Genomic DNA, 5,498 nt, shown 5'->3' with positions numbered 1-5,498 from the left:
TTGTGAAAAAAAAGTGCACTTAAGTGTACTTTTATAAAGTGTACTTATTACATAAATAATATACTTTAAATATATACACTTAAGTGTGAATTAAATGCCATCTTTTCGGCGCACTTAATGCACATTAAGTGTAATTAATTTCAAATATATCATATATTAAGTTGAAATAAAATGTAATAAGTTGCCATTAAGAGTGATTTTTTGGAACAACTTAATTGGTACTTTATTACAACTTTATATATACTTTCATAATTGCTTCTAGTGCTTTTAAAATATACTTAAAGTGCACTACAAAATGTAATGACACGCAATTAATGTGATTTAAAATATACTTTAATGTCAGTTAACAATACACTTAAGTGTGAATTAAATGCAATGTTTTCGACACACTGAATGCACATTAAGTGCAATTAATTTATAATATATCACATATTAAGTTGAAATAAAATGTAATAAGTTGCCATTAAGAGCGATTTTTTTGGAACATCTTAATTGGTACTTTATTACAACTTTATATCTACTTTCATAATTGCTTCTAGTGTTTTTAAAATATACTTAAAGTGCACTACACAATATAATGACACGCAATTAATGTGATTTAAAATATACTTTAATGTCAGTTAACAATACACTTAAGTGTGAATTAAATGCAATGTTTTCGACACACTGAATGCACATTAAGTGCAATTAATTTAAAATATATCACATATTAAGTTGAAATAAAATGCAATAAGTTGCCATTAAGAGTGATTTTTTGGAACAACTTAATTGGTACTTTAATACAACTTTATATCTACTTTCATAATTGCTTCTAATATCTTCAAAATATAGTTAAAGTGCACTACACAATATAATGACATGCAATTAATGTGATTTAAAATATACTTTAATGTCAGTTAACAATACACTTAAGTGTGAATTAAATGCAATGTTACAATCAACAAAACTAAATGTAAAACCCTCTAAATTTACTGACAAAATAATCTCTAAAAGAAGTACATAAAAACCTTTCTGTTGATGCACAAGAAAACCCCAAGAAACACTATGCATAAACACAAACAGTTTTGGAAAGAGACCTTTGGGTAATGCTTTACAAAAATATATTAGTTACCTACTTCAGTTAACATGAACTAAGAATGAATAATACTTTAAGCATTTATTAGTCTAAGTAAGATAATATTAGTCTTGGTTAGATCATGTTGGCTAAAAAATAAACTAATATTAACAAATGAGACCTAATTAAAAGTTACCAAACCTTGTTATTTAGCTCTTAAAGGGATGTTCAGCAGAAGAAAGAAATTCAAATTTCAATCCAATTTTTTAAGTTGTTGGAAAGTGCTGTTTGTGTCAATGTCCCAGATGCTCTCCAGAGTATATGTGAATGGAAATGTTTCAAAGATGCAGGAAAGTCAGAAAAAATGCCTTGAGGAAAAAAACAAAAAAACAGAAAATTTGTTTATAATACAGATCCAGTCCATTATTATATTTGGCTCAATTGAATGAAAGAGATAGATATACAGTTGCGCTTCAAAGTTGATATACACCTTGCAGTATCTGCAAAATGTTAACAATTTTATCAGTAATAGGGATCACAAAAATGTATACGTTTTATCTTTATTTAGTACTACCCTGATGAAGCAGTTTATTCTGCAAGGTGTATGTAAACTTTTGACTGTTAACTGTTGATAAATTGTGTGATGTGATTGATTACCTCAGTCATCAGGGCCACATCGTAGTAGAAAGCTGGGCAAGGTTCCTTCTATTTCCCACAAACACCAGGATTCCACTGACTACGCCATCTTTACTGACACTGGGCTTAAAGTGATTAAAAATAGAGAACATTTTTATTGCTACTTTACAGGGAATTAAGCATAACTTTATCAATTACACAAATATAGATATATGACCCGTGCAAACCCAGGACCAATGCAAATTAAGAAAGGTATTCTTACATTTTAAGCTTGCCCCACATAGCTATCTTCATGAAGGATGTTCCTGTTCCTGTATTTACCACGGTTGACACAGCAATGCTGCAAGCCTTCTTCCTTTGGTTTGTTACCTATAAAATATATGATGATTATAGGGCAGGTGTAAATGCACAGGTGGGAATTTATTACTTGCACATGCAAAAGATTCAAAGCATTTAAAAGCTATAGGGATAACGTTAGTTAGTGACTTGAAAGTAGTGTTTTAGCTTGATCAGGATGTGCTGTCATGATAAATCTTGTAACATCACCTCATCAATACAGGTCTGTGATTCCACACCGCTTGCACTGTATCTCCAATAACAAATATGAACTGATCCTGCAAAATGAATGTTTAAATCCAGATAAACACAAAAATATTACATATTCCAAAACAAATAGTAATTGAACAACTCTTTAAATACAAAATGAAATTAAACACATTACAAGCATTTTTTCTAGATGGGTAATATATTAAATATTTATGGTGGTTATAAGATTGATTATTTGTATTAAATGTAGGCTATATAAACGTCTTCGAGTGTTACAATATTGGATCAGCATTCATGTTTAGTATCTTGTTTAAAATAATTTAAAAAGTCGTTTTAGTTTGTTTTTTTTAAATCAGCAACCAAATTCCTCGAACACGACCACACACGCCTTCCTCACATTACAATGTAAGACATTATTCGAATGCAATCATATATAAATTATTGAAAACATGATTAATTAACCTCCCGAGTCTATTGAGTTTAATATCTGTGATTAAAATGCACTCACCAACTGACATGTTACGGTGAAAAAAAAATAACTAAAGAAAGCATCAATATATACTTACTTGACTGATTATTTGCAGCATAACGTCTCATCTGCAAACAAACATCCAAACGTGGTGCTCCTTTTGTTCCCTTTCGTGGTCACTCCGAGTTACGTCGGATGACGACGATTGGGGTTTCGCTTAGAAGCCTATCACCTTCGAGTATATAAAACGAGCCAATGGCAATGAAATGCCATGGGTCTGCGGAATTTGCATAGCGTAACTCCGCCCGCCGCAGGGGGTATATAAGGAAGTACGCTGCACAATGCAGACATGCTTTCGCTTCGGAGCCGAGAACTTCTCCACTCCTGCAAGCCAAAGATTCTGAGTTAGTCTTCTCTTACCTTCGAGACGAGCGAGCTCTCCGGTGTTGGTGTGACGGCGATTTCAGCGAGTGCACACTTCCCTGCTGATCTTGTCAGTGATCTGACAGTTAGTGTGATTTCTCCCTGTTCGCTTCAACATCCGCGGAGTTTTCCTCTCACAAAAAGAGCATTGCATGTGGCACGTCTTTTTAAAGATGTCTCGCCCGTGCACTTCTGGTTGTGGTCGCGATGTATTTTCTCCTGATGGGCACAATCTCTGCTTAGCGTGTTTGGGCGTTGATCACGCTGAAGCAGCGTTTGTGGATGATTCATGTTCTCATTGCGGGAACATGACCATCTCCATGCTGCGGTCGAGACTCAATGAGCTCATCAGAGCGAGAGTCCCCTCATCCACACCCCGATCTACGGTCTCCCCGAGAGGCTGTACTTCGGCTGGTGGCCAGGGTGACCTGAGGGTATCTGTGTGGGACAAACCGCCGATACGTCCACGGTCCACACACCCCTCTTCAGCATTGGTACCCGCGAGCGTGCAAATCGAAACCGCCGGTCCCTCTACGGAGGCCCCGCGCGTTTCGTTTGGCGTTCCACAGGAGGATGCAATGTCGATCACTGCATCACAAGGTGGGCATGAGTCCTCGGGAAGTGAGGATTCGGCTGTGTTGCCGCCCTCGGGCGTGCCAGCATTGCCCGAGTCTGATCCCGAGCTGACTGCCATGCTTTCCCGGGCAGCCGCGGCCATTGGGCTCGAGTGGTCCCCGCCGCCCGATCCAGTGCGCTCGCGGCTGGATGATTGGTTTTTGGGAGCGGCCGCTGACATTCGTCGCCGCCCAACCCCAATACCATTCTTCCCGGAAGTGCATGAGGAAGTCACGCGGTCCTGGAAGGCTCCCATGTCTTCCCGCGATCGTTCGTTGGCTTTCTCCGCCTTTCCTCCCCTCGATAGAGCTGATGCTTGTGGGTACACTGGGATTCCCACGGTTGAACGTTCTGTCGCGATGCAGCTGTGTCCGGCAGGCGCTTCATCACGTGGTGATCCTAAGCACCCGTCCAAAGCCTGTGGATTCTCGTCCACTCTCGTGGCGAAGTCTTACAGTGCGGCGGGACAGGCAGCTGCCTCTTTGCATGCCATGGCCATTCTGCAGGTCTACCAGGCCCAGATGCTTCGTGACATGCACGAGGGCAGGACAGACCCAGGGCTCGTTGATGAGCTGCGCGCCGCCACCGACCTCGCTCTCCGAGCGACGAAGGTGACCGCGCGCTCCCTGGGTTTGGTGATGTGGTCCAGGAGAGACATCTCTGGCTGAACCTGGCTGATATGTGTGAGCCCGAGCGGACTCGTCTGCTGGATGCTCCCATATCCCAGGCCGGCCTTTTCGGCGGTGCGGTCGAGGATTTTGCCCAACAGTTCTCGACCGCCCAGAAGCAGACTGAGGCTATCAAGTACATTCTGCCCCGACGCTCTGCTGCTCAGCCGTCGGCACAGAATCCTCAGCCTGCTCGCCGCCGAGGGCGCCCTCCCGCGGCCGCCCCTCCCGCACGGCCCCAGCAGCAACCTTCACCCGGGCCGCGTTGTGGAGGGAGCCGCAGGCAGGCGCCACAGCCCTCTCCAGCCCCGCCGCCCGCTAAACGCCAGGCCGAGCGGCGCTCCTGAGACGGGCTGCTCAGGGTTGGCTTCAATTCTGTCCCAGGAGCTGGTAGCAGGGCCACTCCTTCCCCCGGTGGAGGGCCGGGGGAGAATCTTTTGTTCTCCACTCCCCGCTGCTCGTCCAACGACGAGCAGTACTTTGATGTGGTTGAAGACAGAATTGAATTCCCCAATCCTGAGCCGACAGAGTCCGAGGGCCGCAGTGCGCGCCACCCTCGGGTCCCGCCACTGCCGCCCTCCTCTGTCCCAGAGGTGTGGGATGACAGCACGCGCCGCCCACGGGCCACGCTCCTCTCATCCCCCTCTGTCGCCAGACCCCTGCCAGAGCACGCCCCCGTGGGACGCGCGCCCTCCCCTGGCCTCCTCTGGCAGGACGCGGTTAATGACCGTGCCCCCGCACAGGGCCGCTATGCCACCCTCACCGGTGCCGGTCATTCCGCCTCGCTGCCCCACCGACGGTACGTCTGTGGTTCGTATGACCCCGCTGGTGCACTTTCTGGAGGCCTGGCTAGAGCTTCCCAGACTGTCCCGCTGGGTCGCGAGAACCATCAGGCTCGGCTACGCGATTCAGTTCGCGAGATCTCCTCCCCGCTTCAGGGGAGTCCGCTTCACTATGGTCGGTGGCAATGCCCCTGTCATGAGAGCGGAGGTCGCCACCCTGCTGGCGAAGGGTGCGATCGAGATTGTCCCTCCAGCCGAAATGAAGTCCGGCTTCTACAGCCCTTACTTCATTGTACCCAAGAAGT

At 44.5% G+C, this 5,498-nt stretch overlaps 1 long non-coding RNA gene across 1 annotated transcript; it reads right to left on the bottom strand.

The window, feature by feature from the left end:
- Nucleotides 1–1,312: 1,312 nt before the first annotated feature.
- On the bottom strand, nucleotides 1,313–2,449 carry LOC311303762. The gene is made up of 4 exons (XR_014629827.1): nucleotides 2,237–2,449; nucleotides 1,953–2,059; nucleotides 1,712–1,815; nucleotides 1,313–1,422 (listed from the first exon to the last, which is right to left on the bottom strand). It is a non-coding gene; the product is annotated as an uncharacterized lncRNA (long non-coding RNA).
- Nucleotides 2,450–5,498: the final 3,049 nt, after the last annotated feature.

This window comes from Rutilus rutilus, assembly GCF_951802725.1.
Source record: "Rutilus rutilus genome assembly, chromosome: 14".
NCBI lineage: Eukaryota > Metazoa > Chordata > Actinopteri > Cypriniformes > Leuciscidae > Rutilus > Rutilus rutilus.
Note: the sequence above shows the minus strand (reverse complement) of the source record. Positions and strands in the feature narration are given on the sequence as shown.